Raw genomic sequence first — 18,352 nt, 5'->3', positions numbered from 1 at the left:
AAAGCGACAGAGATTGGTTGAAAGTTTGAACGGGCGGGCCACTGACATTGTGAGAACTCTCAGGTTAAAGTAACCCATAGCAACAGCTGTCAATTACGTGCAAGCACTGGACAATGCTTTAGGCCCAACAGGAAGCCCAATGGAGCTCATGGTGGGGTTTCAGAACATGAGTCAGGAGAAGGGGGAGAGGCTTTCTGCTTTTATTTTTTGACTAGAGAGGCAGCTAAATTGCTTGCAGCGCAGAGGGGTCATTCAGGGGGCTGAGGTGGATCAGTTAAAATGGACAAGATAGCCAGGGGTGCCCAATTCCATGATCTGATAGCTTGGCGTCTCCAACAGTCTCGTAAGAGGTTCTCCCCTCCATCTTTTGTTGAGCTGATCAGAGAGGTACGGGAAGAGAAGAACGTGTTGAAGACGTGGGAGGGCACCATCAGCAGGGTGCAGTTCTCAGTAGTAGACCCCTGCGGTAAAGTGACCACAGATAGACTACCATTGACCCCATTCAGGGCACTGGAGATCTGGGGGCTTAGTGCTGGTGATTATCCGTACGATGGTTATTTGTCAGTGAAGTTGGAGTACTTGGAGTCTGATGTGTGAGTGTCTGAGGTCCTTGATACATTAGTAATGGTTTGTCCAGACCCTGTTGAGAAGGGGGGTGTTTCAATTATACTGGGGACCAACACCTCTCTCGTGAGGAGGCTCATGGGGGCCTGCAAGAAGAAGGCTGGCAATAGCTTTCTGGGAACATTGTCTGTGCACCCGATGTTTCAAGCTGCTTTTGAAGAAGTGCATGGCTGCATTAGGCCGGATACCGAATTTAAACGAGGGACTGTGTGGTTCACCCAGTCGAAGCCAGTGGTAGTATGGCGAGAGTGGAAATAGCGAGAGTGATGGGGACACCCAAATTTCCCAGAGTGCCTGAGAACGAAGCCCTCTTAGTGGACGCTCTGGAAGACCATGAGGGGGAGTCGGGATTTCCTGCTGGGGTACCGGTGAGGCCTGAATTGCAGAAGCCCTCGATTGTTCAGGCAAGCAGGATGGCAATGATTGTCAGGAACACTGTGAAGAGGGAGGTCACCTTCAAGCGGGGGATGCCCCGGCGCATTTGTTCCTGGTGACGGTAATGTCTAGTGTCCCGGTGAGAAAGGCTGGGGAGAAACTATTGGTAAAATGGGAAAAGTTGACCGCTGAGTCAGTCAACTTCAGGGACTCCCCGGTTCCTAAGATTTGGAAGAGGAGGTTGGTAGAGAAAATGTTGAAGCTGGAAGATGTCTTTTCCACTGAAGAGGTCGATGTGGGTTGTTCCAAGGACATGCGTCACACTATCCGGGTGACTGAGGATACCCTGTTCAGAGAAAGGTTGCGGCAACTGGCCCCTGCAGAGGTGGAGGATGTTCGACAGCATTTGTGTAAGTTGAAGGAAGCTGGGATCATCACCGAGTCCCGAAGCCCCTATGCATCCCCAGTAGTGGTGGACCGAAAGAAGAATGGGAAGATGCAGATGTGTGTGGACTATAGGACTCTGAACAGGTGCACCATCCCTGACCAGTACACTGTCCCGAGGGTTGAAGACACACTGGCCTCCCTGAGTGGTGCAAAGTGGTTCAGTGTGCTGGACTTGAGGGGTGGTTATTACCAGATCCCCATGAGTGAGGCCAACAAAGAGAAAACAGCATATATATGCCCCCTGGAATTTTGCAATTCAAAAGGATGCCCTAGGATAGGGCACCTTGGGAGCTCCTTCCAGTGGGTCATGGAGAAGACGCTGGGGGGGGGGGGGGGTATGAACTTGCTTGAGGTATTGGTAGATCTGGATGACCTCATAGTATTTGGATCCACCTTGGAAGAACATGAAGCAGGGCTGCCAAAGTTGCTGTGCCGCCTGAAAGTCGAAGGGTTAAAACATTCCCTGGACAAGTGCCAGTTCTGCTAAATGCCCGTTAACTATGTTGGGCACATGGTCTCATGGGATGGAGTAGCACAGATCTGGCTAAGATAGAGGCGGTGACCACTTGGCCAAGACCTCAGACTATGAGCGGTCAGCGCTTGTTCCTCAGGTTCTGTGGTTACTGTCTGTGAAGGTGAGTCCCCTGTTGAATCAGCTTCTGTGTGCTTACCCTTGCTTGGGAAAGAAAGTGAGGGGGAGAAAAGGACAAGGGCGGAGAGTACCTTAGCCTGTCAGAGCGCCTTGGACCGAGGTGGGATGCAAAATGTGAGGAGGCCTTTCAGTCGCTGAAGGAGTTGCTGAGCCAGGTGCTGGTACTGGCTTTTGCGGACCCCTGATTACCATGTGTACTGTACACAGATGCCAGCTGAGAGGGCTTAGGGAGTGTCCTGAATAGGGAACAGGGCACTGGATTGAGACCTGTTGTGTTTGTCAGCCAGAGTCTGTCGCCCTCTGAGAAAAACTATTGCACGCAGAATTTGGAGTTCCTGGCATTAAAATGGGCGGCGGTGGATAAGCTGAGTGGCTGCCACTACGGGGCCGTAGTCCCCAAGTTTGAGGTGAGGATGGACAACAACCCCCTAACTTATATCCTGACCTCGGTGAAACTGGATGCCACAGGCCATCGGTGGTTGGCGGTGTTTTCTGCCTATGATTTCAGCCTGAAGTACCAGCTGGGGAGCTGGAACATTAATGCTGATGCTTTGTCCTGATGGGTACATGAGGGACTGGTCAGGGATGAGGAGTGGGAGAGCATTCCTGCCCCTGGGGTGAAGGACATGGGTCAATTTGCAATCACCATGAAGACAGAGAAAAAGCAGGGGCAGGATTGAGCAGTGGATCAATTGGGAGTTTTTGATGGCACCATTCCTCACATCTACTGTAACCTGACTGCCATGAAGATAAATCAGCTGCCGGCATTAAGTTCTGGGGAAGTGGCAGCTGCTCAGCGAGATGATCCGAGAAATGGTACCATTTGGGCAGCGGCTGAAAAGGGAAACATGGCTCAAGCAAAGAAGATTAAACATGCATTGGTTCCTCCATTACTGTGAGAATGGCCACAGTTGGAGTTGAAGAACCAGAACTTATACCCGGTTACGTCACCCCAAGACTGACTTCAATGTTGTGAGCTGGTTCTGTCTGAGAAGTATCGGAGGATTGCGTTGAAGTCACATCATGATGGTTCTGGACATTTGGGGGTGGAAAAGACCTATGGATTGCTCGGAGACCAGTTTTACTGGCCCCGAATGAAGCTGGAGGTCAAAGAATACTGCAAGTCATGCATTCACTGCATACGGTGAAAGACACTGCCTACGTGGGCAACTCTCTCATCCTACTTGCAGAGTGTGGGGCCTCTGGATCTAGTGTGTATGGATTTCCTGTCAGTAGAGCCCGACGCCAGCAACACGGCGAATGTCTTAGTCATCACAGACCACTACACCAGATATGCTCAGGCTTTTTCTACCAAGGACCAGAGGGCGTCTACAATGGCAAAAGTGTTAGGGGAGAAGTATTTTGTTTATTTTGGCCTTCCCAGATGGATATATAGTAACCAGGGACAGGACTCTGAGAGCAGACTCATCTATGAGTTACTGGGCATGCTTGGAGTCGAGAAGTCGAGGACCACGTCTTATCACCCACAGGGTGATCCCCAGCCCGAGAGGTTTAATCGGATCTTGCTAGACATGCTCAGGACCCTAGAGATCAGCAAGAAGAGCAGGTGGAGTCAACATATTGGACATCTGGCCCACAGTTACAACTGTACTCAAAATGAATATGAATAAATGAATGGTATTTGCCATATTATTTGATGTTTGAGCATGAGGCGAGGTTGCCCCTTTGACCTTTGTTTTGGGATTGACAAGGGTGACTTATTCCCAAAGACTTAACTGAAGTATGTGCCTGATATGAGAAGAAAGCTGAACAGGGCTTATGAATCAGCTGGGGTCATGGCTGCCAAGCAGAATCAAGGATATAAGACGAGATACAATCAAAAGGTGAGGTTCTCCCCACTCCTGCCTGGAGACCGAATCCTCATGAGGAATTTGGGGCTACCTGGAAAGTATAAGTTGGCTGACCACTGGCAGGATACACCCTATGTGGCGGAGAGTTATATGCCAAATCTACCAGTTTTCCAGGTGAAACTGAAGGATGGGAATGGGCCTGTCAAGATTCTCCATCAGAACCAGCTGCTTCCCTGGGACAAGAGGTGCAGGTAGACCGAAAGCCTTACTTGGAGCCTACACCTAGTAAGAGGACTGCAGGGCCCACAGCAGGCAAGGTTAGGCCGGCCTGCACCCCTGAGAGGGATACTGATTCGGAGGATGAGGACCTGGATGTGTGCTACATAGTGCCTTTTGCTAACTCCCCATTGATTGAGGAAGACACTCCCAGCCCTCCTCCCATTGAGTCAGGTGAAGTGGGGAGGGGGCTATCTGTGGGCAGCCTGGGTTGGAGCAGGGCTCTGCAGGGGAGGAAGCGGGGTTTGGTCACCGGACAGAGGGCTCCGAGTTGCAGGTGGGCATGAGCGATAGGTTGGGGGGGGGGGACTCACCAGGTAGACCGGAGGTATCCCCACTGGTGTCTGAACCTGAGGAGTTAGGTGAGGAAGTACAGAGGTCTCAGAGAGTTAGGAGACCACTGGATAGGCTGGTCTATGTAGCACCAGGGGAACAGACTGTGACGCCTATCGTTTTGGGGAGCTATGTCTCTGCCTTTTACACCTGGATTGGGCTTTGTGCTTTGCAGGAAGGTTTGGCAAGTTGTCGCTACATCATGAGGACATGACTAAATTTGGTGGGGGGGGGGAGATTGTAACACGCTGTAAGGTTTCACTGCTAATGTAATGGCTTCTTGTAATGTTCCACTGCTAAGGTAATAGTTTCTCTGTAGCAGCAATATTTGGGTTATGACTAGAGATAATGGGGCCTGTTAGCCAATGAGCAGGATGTTTTTCTTTCTTGTGTATCTGGGAGTCGGGAATTCACGGTCTTTTTCCGGAGAGAGATGAGGAGAGAAGACTCGAATGGAGAGAGTTGGTAGACTGCCGGATGGAGTGGACTTGGAGCAAGGGTCCAAAGGTCAGCGACGATCGAAGGAGGTCGATGGTAGATGAATGGCCTTATCAATGAGCTCCAACATTGTGCATTAGACTGTTTCATGAAAATGGGCCCTTTTTCTTTTTTTTTTTGTTTTCTTTACTTACCATATAGTCAAATGAAGAATTATAAAGCTCAATTGTTTAATTGAATATTGTGTACTGGTTGTTATTTCATGGTACATCGGGACACATCGCGCAGCATCCGCCCAAAACAAGATTTCTTAAGTTTGTCTGGGCTGGGGGCTGTCCTCCCCTAGATTAAGCCACTAGCCGAACCGAGAGTTACAGGTGGAATATTAACAGGGTTGTCATAGTGGGAGATTTTCATTTCCCAAATATTGATTGGCATCTCTCTAGAGCAAGGGGTTTAGATGAAGTGGAGTTTGTTAGGTGTGTTCAGGAAGGTTTCCTGACACAATATGTTGATAAGCCTACAAGAGGAGAAGCTGTACTTGATCTGGTATTGAGAAATGAACCTGGTCAGGTGTCAGATCTCTCAGTGGGAGAGCATTTTGGAGATAGTGATCTTAATTCTATCTCCTTTACCATAGCATTGAAGAAGGATAGGAACAGACAAGTTAGGAAAGTGTTTAATTGGAGTAAGGGGAAATATGAGGCTATCAGGCAGGAACTTGGAAGCATAAATTGGAAACAGATGTTCTCAAGGAAATGTACAGCAAAAATGTGGCAAATGTTCAGGAGATATTTGTGCGTCATTCCACATGGGTACATTCCAATGAGACAGGGAATGGATGACAGGGTGCAGGAACCGTAGTGTACAAAGGCTGTTGAAAATCTATTCAAGAAGAAAAGAAAAACTTACAAAAGGTTCAAAAAAAACACACACACACACACAAGGAGTTAATGCTAAAGATCTAGAAGATTATAAGGTCAGCAGGAAGGAGCTTAAGAATGAAATTAGGAGAGCCTGAAGGAGCCATGAGAAGGCCTTGGCGAGCAGGATTAAAGAAAACCCCAAAGCATTTTACAAGTATGTGAAGGGCAAGTGGATAAGTCATGAGAGAATAGGACCAATCAAGTGTGACCGTGGAAAAGTGTGTATGGAACTGGAGGAGATAGCAGAGATACCTAATGAATACTTTGCTTCGGTATTCACTACCAAAAAGGACCTTGGCAATTGTAGAGATGACTTATAGAAGATTGAAAAGCTTGAACAAATGGAGTTTAAGAAAGAGGATGTGATGGAGCTTTTGTAAAGCATCAAGTTGGATAAGTCTCTGGGATCAGATGAGATGTACCCCAGGCTACTGTGGGAGGTGAGGGAGGAGCTTGCTGAGCTTCTGGCAATGATTTTGGCATCATCAATGGGGACGGGAGAGGTTCCCGAGGATTGGGAGGTTGCAGATGTTGTTCTCTTATTCAAGAAAGGGAGTAGAGATAGCCCAGGAAATTATAAACCAGTAAGTCTTACTTCAGTGGTTGATAAGTTGATGGAAAAGATCCTGTGAGGCAGGAGTTATGAACATTTGAAGAGGCATAATATGATTAGGAATAGTCAGCATGGCTTTGTCAAAGACAGGTCGTGCCTTACGAGCCTGATTGAATTTTTTGAGGATGTGACTAAACATATTGATGAAGGCAGATTTCAGCAAGGCATTTGATAAGGTACCCCAAGCAAGGCTTATTGAGAAAGTAAAGAGGCTTGGGATCCAAGGGGACCTTGCTTTGTGGATCCAGAACTGGCTTGCCCACAGAAGGCAGAGTGGTTATAGACAGGTCATATTCTGCCTGGAGGCCAGTGACCAGTGGAGTGCCTCAGGGTTCTGTTCTGGGACCCCTTCTCTTCGTGATTTTTATAAAAGACCTTGATGAGGAAGTGGAAAGATGGGTTAGTAAGTTTGCTGATGACACAAAGGTTGAGGGTGTTGTAGATAGTGTGGATGGCTGTCAGAGGTTACAGCAGGACATCGATAGGAGGGAAAACTGGGCTGAGAAGTGGCAGATAGAGTTCAACCCAGATAAGTGTGAGGTGGTTCATTTTGATAGGTCAAATATGATAGCAGAATATACGAAGTGTTAATGGTAAGACTCTTGGCAATATGGAGGATCAGAGGGATCTTGAGATCCGAGTCCACAGGACACTCAAAGCTGTGGTTAAGAAGGCATATGGTGCATTGGCCTTCGTCAACCATGGGATTAAGTCCAAGAGCTGAGAGGTAATGTTACAGCTATATAGAACCCTGGTCAGACTCCACTTGGAGTACTGTGCTCAGTTCTCGTCACTTCACTACAGGAAGGATGTGGAAACTATAGAAGGGATGCAGAGGAGATTTACAAGGATGTTCCCTGGATTGGAGAGCATGCCTGATGAGAATAGGTTGAGCGAACTCGGCCTTTTCTCCTTAGAGTGGCGAAGGATGAGAGGTGACCTGATAGAGGTGTATAAGATGATGAGAGGCATTGATCATGTGGATAGTCAGAGACTTTTTCCCAGGGCTCAAATGGAAAACATGAGAGGGCATAGTTTTAAGGTGCTTGGAAGCAGGACAGAGGAGATGTCAGGGGTAAGTTTTTTACGCAGAGAGTGGTGAGTGCGTGGAATGGGCTGCCGGCGACGGTGGTGGAGGTGGATACAAAAGGGTCTTCTAAGCAACTCCTGGATAGGTACGTGGATCTTAGAAAAATAGAAGGATATGGGTAACCCTAGGTAATTTCTAAAGTAAATACATGTTCAGCACAGCATTGTAGGCTGAAGGGCCTGTATGGTGCTGCAGGTTTTCCATGTTTCTGTTACAATCTTCATCATTTTAGACAAATGCATATACTCTAAGCATATTCACAGTGGCTGAATTGTAAAAGGTAAGTCCTTAACCAGCATGTGAGCAGGTCAACACTGATGGAAGTCATAACCCCACTATCACAGTATATTTTTCTGCTGTGGCTATGAGTTCCAATACTCGAATGATTAGACTTACAGTACATAACATGGAGAGAAATGCTGCAAACCTTGGTATAAATTACAGCGAATCAACTATTACAAATATGATAGAAATATACATAAGCATGATATCCCAGATGGATTGACCTAAATAAAATAAATCTGCAAGTCAGCGATGTAGAGTGAATACAATTTGCATTCTAGGTCAGAGCACATCAAAGTTCTGGAGACAAATGGAAACACTAAAACTAAATTGAATCTTAATGAAAGCCACATGATTGAGTTAAGGCTAACCACACTATGGTTAATGGTTGGGAAATGGTAAAGTATTTTAAGGAAATAAATAGAGGGAAAAGACAGGTGAAAGAGAATTAAAACTAAATATAAGAGGAAATAAAGAGTATTATTAAAAGTGATTAATTCAAAAGCAATCAGAGATGATAGTGGCAACACCATTCTGAAAGTACATCAGCGTTGTTAAATGTTTTTCATGTGTTTCTAAATTAGCAGATTTTAGTGGAGTAGTGATGCACTGGCCTCTTTATGTCTCCTACAAAGTAGCAGGAATGAATGATTGCACCTTCTTGTGGAGTATTTATAAGCTTACAGCTGTTCTCTCCTGTCACCATTTGAGGGCAGCAGAGTGGCGTAACTTGTGTGGCCACTGCCTCACACCACTGATAACTGGATTCAACCCTACCTTCAGGTGCTGTCTCAGGAAGTTTGTGTGTACTCCCTGTGACCGTGCCAAGTTGTCTGGGTGCTTCATTTTCCTCCCACTTTCCAAGTGCATGTTAGTTAGTCGGTGTGCCAGGGTGGAGATCAGTCTCTATCAAAGGAAGTTTAAGGCACTTCTTCCCTCCATTATGCAAGCAGATCACCATTGGGCAAGGTGTAGCACCTGCTTAGCCTCCCACTCAGGGTAGTGAAAAGCCATGGGGGCAGGTGACAGATAGTCATATGAGCAGTGGTGCATATTACAGGTCCTGGATATATGACCACTGATGTCAGGCAGACAGTCTCTGGAGAATATTGATAATGACTGGGGTCACCCATCTTGCAATGACACTGCCAAGAAGGCAATGGCAAACCTCTTCTGCAGAAAAATTTGCCAAGTACGGTCATGGTCATGGAAAGACAATGATGACCCATCATATGACGTGGCACACAACAAACAAACAAACTGTAAATTGGCCCAGAGCGCAGATAAGTATTAAAATCTGGGGTAGGTTTAAAAGAACATAGGGAGAACTTAAAAAATATATGATTACTCTAGTTACTCTAAGATGACTGCAAATGGGTAGTTGATGTTCAGTGCAGACTTGGTGGGCCAGTTAACATACTTTGTCTCTCAGTCAGTGTGGCAGATTATATTTCAGCAAGTGTTCTTCCTAGATAATTACCTCTTGTTCCCATGTGGCATTCCCTGAGTCCTCTAGTTTCTTCTCACATCCATTTTCATTTCTCCCATCTAGCCCAAATATTTTAGCCTGTTGCTCACGTTGATTCTGCCTGCTGCCTAGACTAAGTGGCCATGGCCAGTGCTACCCACACTAAGCTGTGTGGACACACCTCCATGTCACTGGATCCCTCCAGTAGCTACTAATAGACCAGTCTGTTTTTGAATGGAACCACTGACAGAATATTCATGGTTTTCTGGCATAGAAAATTCCAAAGATTCACCACCTCTAGGTCAAAACTAAGTGACCTGGGTTCAATTCCACCACTGTCTGTAGGATTGTATGTTCTTCCTATGGCAGTGTGGGCTTCCTAACAATGCTCCAGTTTCCTCCCACATTCCAGATATGTATGGGTTAGTAGGTTATTTGATCACGTGCATGTAATTAGGCGAGGCAGGCTCATTGGGCCGGAAAGGCCTGTTACTGTATGGTACCTTTAAATAAAAAATAAATAAAATAGATGGATATAATACAGAAGGGTGTCCATGGTTCGCATTGAAAAGTTGGGCAGAATAGCCTGTTTCTATGCTGTACTACTTTATGACTATAACTCTCTAAGATAATTGCCCATTTTCAATTCTGGCCTCTTGCCGATTTTAATAATTCCACCATTGGCAGCTATAAATAACTCCCTAAACCACTCTGGATGCATCTGCTCATTTGAAGCTTTCCTCTGTTTAAAAATTCTTTCATATAACCTAATACCTCATATGACAAGATTATGTTTTGTTTTCTCCTCCCTCCTTTCAATGGTCTTGGGATGTTCTATGTTAAGGCTGCTATAAAAACACAGGTTGTTATATATACAGTACATTTGTATTGAGACATTTGTATACATCTTGGACACTGGCCCTTGGCCCACCTTGTCTATACCAACCAAGATATATTCCTGAGCTAGTCCCATTTGTCTGTGCTTGATCCATATCTGTCTAAACCTTTTCTCTGATGTACCTGTCCAAATGACTTTTAAACATTGTATTTGTACCCACCCCTACTACTTCCACTGGCAACTTGTTCCATATTCTCACCACCCTCTGTGTGGAAAAACTGGACCTACAAATCCCCTTTAAATCCTTCCCCCTCACTTTAAACCTATGTCTCCTAGTTTTAATGCCCTGTACCCTAGTAAAAGTGGTTAGGATGTTTGACTAGTGACCTGAAGGTCATGAGTTCGAGCCCAGTCTTAATCACACTTAAGACACTTAACTACACAGTGCTCCAGTCTACCCAGCTGAAAAATGGGTACCAGCAAAAAATGTGGGGGTCAACCTTAAGATAGGCCCTTGAGGTCTCTATGAGGTCAGTTATCAACTTACTTCATTCCAGTTTATCCATTCTCTCTCTTTAACTCCTATCCAGTCCAGCAATGTCCTTGCAAATCTTTTCTGTACCTCCCCAGCTTCATCATATTCCTCCTGCAACATGACCATCAGAACCTCGCACAATATTACAGGTCTAACCAATACCTTCATCAGCTGTACCATCTGAACTCTGCCCAGCGTGCCAACCACCTTCTTCACCTCTATGTCTGCCTGTGTTGCCATACTCAGTGAATCAAGTGCTTGTACCTCGAGCTCTCTCTGTTTAACATTCTCCAGGGCCCTCCCATTCACCGTGCATGTCCTTCTCTGATTTTACTTCCCAAAACGCATCACGTTGCACTTGTGTGAGTTAAGTTTTGCATTAGTCCATTAGCCCATCAATCTGTGGGGTTATTTAACATTGTTATGTCAGACCAAAGAAACCCCTTATAACACCACCTGATTTCTGGGACTTATTTATCTATTATTTAAATACTGGCGTTTCACACTCTTATACTCAGCTTCTCATTCCCCAAAGTATGAGATCTCTTTATTTAGAATGTAAGGAGACCGCAGCTAGTAAGACAATGAACTGTTGTGTTTTAAAATTAAAATTTATTTGTTACTTTACAAGTCTATGACAATATATTGAGGATATAAACCCAGTTAAGTTTGAGAGGGTGCCGCTGTTCAATTCAATGGAATTGAAACCAGCACAATGGCCAGAAAGAGGTCACCAGAAGAAAAAGCAATTCTGATCATTAATCAAGCAGGTAGCAGCAAAGAGAAATTGGATTTGAAATTACCGAACATGATGAGAAGCAGCTTTGGTATATAGTGCATATCATGATCCAATTAAAACAGGGAACAGAACTGAAAATCCTCCATAGTTTAGTGTGCAGTCATGTCCCAATTTATTTCTAATGCTTTTAATTTCAACCAGTAATGTTCTAATGTGGGCAAATAATATCACTGAAAATAGAAACATCTCCTGATGTCAGTAAACTGGAATACAAGCAGTAAATGCTCAGCAGTTCAGGCTGCAATTGTGTAAAGAGTTAACATTTCAGCCCAGGGTCACTCTCTGACCTGCTGAGTGTTAATTTTGTTTCTTCCTCTGTTGATGCTGCCTGACCTGCTGAATCTTTGCAGCATTTTGTTTTTATTTCAGAATGAACTTGTAATTCAGCATCACCTAGTTCCTTACACTGTACCAATGTTCTGTTTACCCAGTAAGTTTGTTGACTAAACATTGCAAGTAATTTTATAAAATAAGCCAGATGTTTAGATGCAATTTAAGTCTGAGATCACAATAATAAAGAAGAGACTGTTGTTAAAATTGTGGCTTCCAAAGATAGCTGGCTTTCATTTTCTTCTCATCATGAAGTGGTTCATTCAAGCAATTCTTTTTTAATTGTTTCTGCAGCTTAATGTAGGGAACGCAGCCTGAATGGTGTAGTATAATTCAGAAGCAGGACTCTCTGCAACTCAGTGAGATGATCTGTGGGCAACAAAAGAATAAACATTGTGTGTGTAAACTTCATAACAAATCAAGATCACTGTAAATCAAATTGACGTGCACTAAATTCAACACACACAAAATGTGGAGGAGCTCAGCAGGTCAGGCAGCTTCTATGGAAGGGAATAAACAGCCACCATTTTGGCTGAGACCCTTTATCAGAACTCAAGTCTTGGCCTGTAATACTGACTGTTTATTCCTCTCCATAGATGCTGCCTGACCTGCTGTGTTCCTCCAACATTTTTTGTGTGTGTGTGTGTGTTTCTGTGTCTGTGCATTTTGCTCATGACTTCCAGCATCTGCTTTGAGCAATGGTGATTAAGTTATAACAGGCTCACATGAAAAGTTGCATATTTTTCAGAAAGAAACAAAAGTTTGCCTTCCCTGCATGCAGTATGCCTTTTTTTTCTAAATCTCATTGCCCTACACACCACACATTATTAAGAGCAAAATAAATAGCATACCATTTACCAGAAGCAAAGTACTTCTGCGTTACAATTTTTAAATTAAAATAAAATCAGAAAATGCTGGAAATACTCAACAGGCCAGGCAGCATCTGGGTGGAGAAAAAGAGTTATCATGTCAGTTGTTATCCTCCTATCAAAACTAGAGGCTGCTATGTATGGCAATCTTGTATGCAAAGCACGATTTATTCATTTTTAAGGCCAGTCAGCACAAGAAATTCTGAGAAAAGACCATTAATCAGTACTTACACTGTTTCAGTCTTCACAGACACTGCCTGACTTGCTGAATATTGTCAGAATAGCCTTTTATTGTACTTAATAGAACAAATAATTATGTTATTCAGAGAACAATGATTTCTTTCATTGGTATCTCTTTGAACTTGCAGCTCAGAAATTGTAGCTTAACTGCAAATTGGTCAGGTTGTTGACCACGCCAGAAAGAAGTGGGAGTAGAGTGAGACCAGCCCATCAATTTGGAGAAGAAAGAAACACTAAACCTTACATTTAAGTTTCACACCAGCAGATACCATCTAACTTTGTGATGTAAATGCAATCAAAAATAATCATAAAATTATTAAGCAAAAGCTTTAACTATCAGAGAGCAATACAGAAGGGAAACAGGCCATTTGGCCCATCAAGTTCATGCCAGTCAATATACCCATCACAGCTCATCCCACTTGCCTGCAATTGGCCTGTATCCCTCTAAACCTTTCCTATCCAAGTGTATTTTAGGACTTCTGAAAGTACTTGCATCAACCACTTCTTCTGGCAGTTCATTCTATAGGTATCAACTACCACTAAACGAAAAAGTTGCTCCTTATGTCCATTTAAATCTCTCCCCCCTCACCTTTAACCTATACCTTCCCCTGCTTAGGGTAATTAAGAAACAGAGGGCATCCACCTCATCTATGTACACATGAATTTATACACTTCTATTAAATAATTTCTCGTTCTCATATGCTCCAATAAACAGTCCTAACTGCCAAACCTCTCTCAATAACTCAGTGCCTTAAGTCAGTGCAGCATCCTCACAAATCTTTTCTGCTCTATTTCCAACATAATTGCATCTTACCTATAGCAGGGTGAATAACACTGAACACACCACTCCAAATGTGGCCTCTATAATATTTTGTACAACTGCAACATATATACTTGACACCCTGAATGATGAATGCCAACATGCCAACACACCTTTAAGCTGAGGAAGTTCTACGAGTCTGTGGTGGCCAGTGCTATCATGTTTGTTGTTGTGTGCTGGGGCAACAGGCTGAGGGTAGCAGACACCAACAGAATCAATAAACTCATTCGTAAGGCCAGTGATGTTGTGGGGGTGGAACTGGACTCTCTGACGGTGATGTCTGAAAAGAGGATGCTGTCCAAATTGCATGCCATCTTGGACAATGTCTCCCATCCACTCCATAATGTACTGGTTAGGCACAGGAGTACATTCAGCCAGAGACTCATTCCACCGAGATGCAACACTGAGCGTCATAGGAAGTCATTCCTGCCTGTGGCCATCAAACTTTACAACTCCTCCCCCGGAGTGTCAGACACCATGAGCCAATAGGCTGGTCCTAGACTTATTTCCACTTGGCATAATTTACTTACTATTATTTAATTATTCATGGATTTATATTGCTATATTTCTACACTATTCTTGGTTGGCGCAACTGTAATGAAATCCAATTTCCTTCAGGATCAATAAAGTATGTCTGTCTGTCTGAACCATGTACTTGTACTACAGGTCCCTCTCTTCTACAACACACCTCAGACCGTGCTGTTCTCTGTGAAAGCCCTACCCTCAATTATCTTCCTGAAGTGTAACACTGTCACAATGTGGGGGCACAGCCTCAGAATAGAGGCACATCCATTCAGAACAGAGATGAGGGAACATTTCTTTAGCCAGATGGTGATGAGTCTATGGAATTCATTGCCGCAGGTGTCTGTGGAGGCTAAGTCATTAGGTATATTTAAGTAGGAGGTTGATAGGATCTTAATTAATAAGGACATCAAAGATTACAAGGAGAAGGCAGGAGGATGGTGGTGAGACAGAGAATAAATCAGCCATGATGGAATGGCAGACTAGACTTGATGGACAGAATCCTGCTCATATGGGATATGGTTCCCAGTATTTTTCTCTGCAGTCCTCCTTAAATAAAGGCAAAATATTAGCCATGACTGGAATGTTACCCGTGGCTAATGATGGTGCAGATATCTGAGCTCGGGCTCCTGCAATTCCTTTCCCTTGATTTCCCCAGTGTGCTTGGATATATTTCATTAGGACTCAGAGATTTATCTACCTTCATGTGTTCTAAATGGCCTGCACAGCCTCTGCTGCACTGCAGATTATCCCCATCAACTATCTCAAGTTCAAACGACTTCATGTCTTTCTCCATGATAAAAATAGGAAAGTATTGTTCATTGAGGATCTCCGCCATCTCCTGTGATTCAACACATAGAAGTCACTGTCATACTTGAAGGGTCCTTTTCTCTTCCCTTTTCTCAATATAAAATCTCTTTGCATTCTCCTTTACCTTGTGTCTGAAAGCTATCTCGCTTTGATGCTTTTGATTTTCTTATTAAGTGCACTCCTGCATCTCCTATGCTACCTCAGGGATTCCCAGTTGACTATTTGATGCATTCCTCCTTTTCCCTGATCAATATCGAATATTTGGCCAGCATTTACCTGACATTATGTTACATCTGTTCACAGGATGAAAATATCATAGTCAATACTGACATTTTATTGCATTGCCCTATTTGTCCCAGAACTGGGTAAGGACGGCTAATTTTCTTCAATGAGAAGTGTTAGTGAGGCAAAAAGATATTTGATAACATTCTAGTAGGTTCATGGCTACCATCAGAGTGATTAATGGTTCTTTTAATTCTAGATGATATAGCTCATATTGGCATTTTGTAGCCAATCATCTATTACTATTACTCTGCTTTCACCACCTTGTCAACCAGAAATTATTCCACCTCAGTGGAAGTGCTGAATTTGAACAAAAGAGATAAAATAGGAGAAGTTATGGGATGGAGACAGTTAAGTATAATTCCAGAGAGAGAAGGGACTGTGAGATATGTTTACAGGGTCATTTAGGGAATGTTAACTGACCAAACAAGCTTTTCATCTTCCTAAATATTTATGTGGACTTCCTTTGTTTCAGATCTTGTCATAGATATTAGCTGAATTTGTATACTTTCTCTATATGCGTTTTAAACTCATCAGTTATTTTGGCTCAGGTTCTGGTTCACTTTATAGCTTCTTTTCTTTAGACTTGGCAATGCATCACGATTTAAACATAATCAAATTCTTAAAGAAATAAATCTCTTCCGTCTGCTTGAGGCCCTTTTAAGAAAAGGGAGACGCCTTTTGAACTCATTCCAATTCTGAACAGCCATGGATAAGCATTTAAAAGAAAGATAGTCACTTAAATAGGACAAAACCCATAGAAAGAGCAAAGTAGTTCTTCAGCTGTTGATGGGACTGATCTGTTTGATATGTCCTACTTCCACACAAATCTTCTGAGCCCTTGTCTGAACTCACCCTTTCCCTGCGTATCTCCACATCCACACCTACTATCTTTTATTACATTAAGAAGGGTTACAAGAGCCTTCTATAAAGGGGTTCCACGTGCAAGGACAAAACAATATCATATTGTCATCAAAAAAGGACAAATGCTATAAAACGAATGATATTGACTCCCCGTTCACCCGCAAGTGATTGAGCAGCCCGCCAGACAATTGAAAATGGAAATGAGTATTCAGTGCACATACTACCATGCTTCCCTTCTCCATTTCTGTCAAGGATCAGCTCTTAAGATTGAGCATTCTATTCAGAAAGATGAAAACACTCATAGTTGCCAAAGAAAATAATCATGCCCTTGTCTTGCAAATTTGACTGAAATTTTTTAAGGAGGTGATAAAGATTACTAGAGGCCAGGACAATAGATGTTGTATGCATAGACATTTGACAGAAATAACTTGCTGAGTTGTAGATGGTGAGATAAGCTGTCAAAAGATAAAGCAGAGTAGAGATCAGCTGAAAATATGTGAGGAGAAGTGGCAGATGGAGTTCAATCTGGGCAAGTATGAGGTGTTGCACTTTGGAAGGTCATGTGTAATGTGTTCAGTAAATGGCATTGATGTGAACATTAATGTGAGGAGGTATCTTAGGATGCAAGTCCATAGCTCCCTGAAAATGGCAACATAATTGTATAGGGTGGTATAGAAGGCAAAGAATATACTTTTCTTCATTCATCTCATATTAAGTATAAGGTTTGTCAAGTTGTGATGCAGCTGTTTAATCTGGAGTATTGTGTGCAGTCTGTCTGCATTTTATAGGAAGGATGTGGTGGCTTTGGAGAGGGTGCACAAGAGAGCAGGATGTTACCTGAATTAGAGAGTATTTTCCATAACGAGAGGTTGCAGAAACTTAGATTGTTTTCCCTAGGCCCTTGGAGGCTGAGGAGTGACCCAAAGAAATGTATAAAATTGTGAGAGGCACAGATAGGTTAGATGTCAAATGCTAGAGGGCATAGGGTTATTCTGAGAGGGAGGCAATTTGCTTTTGATGCAGAGAATAGTAGGTGCCTAGATTGTCGGACAGGGGAAATGATGGAAACAGATATGAAAGCAATGATTAGGAGGCATTAAGACAGTGCAGGAAGATGGGACTAGTTTAATTTGGTATCATTAGCAGCAAAGATGTGTCAAAGAGCTTGTTTCTGTGCTGTACTGTTCTATGTTCCATATTTGACTGTTCCAACCTAAAGTAGAGTATATTTTCGTTAATCTTAGTAAGAGACAGCATGCATATTTATCTAGGATATCACTGCAGTCTGGCAACATACTACCTAATCTGCACATACACCCTAATGGATGGAATTTTTCACATTACATAATAAAGCCCATTGAAGAATTGTTTTTGGGTAGCACAAGAGGGGTCCACAAGATAGAACTAACAAACCCCTACACTGCTCTACCTTATCACAGTCGTGAGATTGTTACGCATTTTAATAAGCTGATCAAAATTATTAAAGACTCAAGTTGTTTAAAAAAAAAACAAAAAATACAATTATTTCTGGTGAGTCATATTCATGTGGAAAAATTTAGGCAACTTTGATTGTAAGTTAGGAAAGAACTGCTCTCTTATTAAACTAGTAAATAAAGGTATTTAAAACTTGGTTTAAAGAAATTTAGAACTGGAATACTAGCAATATAATAATTCTTTACAATACTGAATTTCACAAAAGCTCTCATGTTCAATACACGTCCAGCCATTACATAAGACAAAGGATTTATTGCTGGTGAACTGCACTCCTTTCTTAATTTCCAGATTTGTAAAAAAGAAATTTCTTATGACTCAGTTTTCCCCTTGACAGGTCTACAAGGAGCCATAATAAATGGGCTGCACGTTCTCAGGTGATTACCATATCCATTGAAGCTTTGGTATTTTTTTCCTTAAAGATAATGTGTCGGTGACTCCGGCCATGATAACAAGTGAATCAGAAATCACTCAAGGTACAAATACCAGCTTTATGTCATAAAGGAAGAATTTTAATTTGCGTCAGTGTGTTGAATTGGAAACAGGCAGACTTTAAAAAGTACTGCATGTGGTCGTCTTGCAGGTCTCATCAGTTCTGCATTTAACCTTAGCATGCT

The 18,352-nt window shown here is 43.1% G+C and overlaps 1 protein-coding gene across 1 annotated transcript in view; it reads right to left on the bottom strand.

The window, feature by feature from the left end:
• Positions 1-11,300: 11,300 nt before the first annotated feature.
• col6a3 (collagen, type VI, alpha 3) overlaps positions 11,301-18,352 on the bottom strand; it is a 111,635-nt gene continuing 104,583 nt past the window's right edge. The window contains exon 21 of the mRNA XM_059965962.1: positions 11,301-12,206. The gene's annotated coding sequence lies outside the window, so the exon portion shown is untranslated. The remainder of the gene's footprint in view (positions 12,207-18,352) is intronic.

This window comes from Hypanus sabinus, chromosome 4, assembly GCF_030144855.1.
Source record: "Hypanus sabinus isolate sHypSab1 chromosome 4, sHypSab1.hap1, whole genome shotgun sequence".
In the NCBI taxonomy this organism is placed as follows: Eukaryota; Metazoa; Chordata; class Chondrichthyes; order Myliobatiformes; family Dasyatidae; genus Hypanus; species Hypanus sabinus.
The sequence above is the reverse complement of the archived record's forward strand: the minus strand, read 5'-3'. Positions and strand labels throughout refer to the sequence as shown.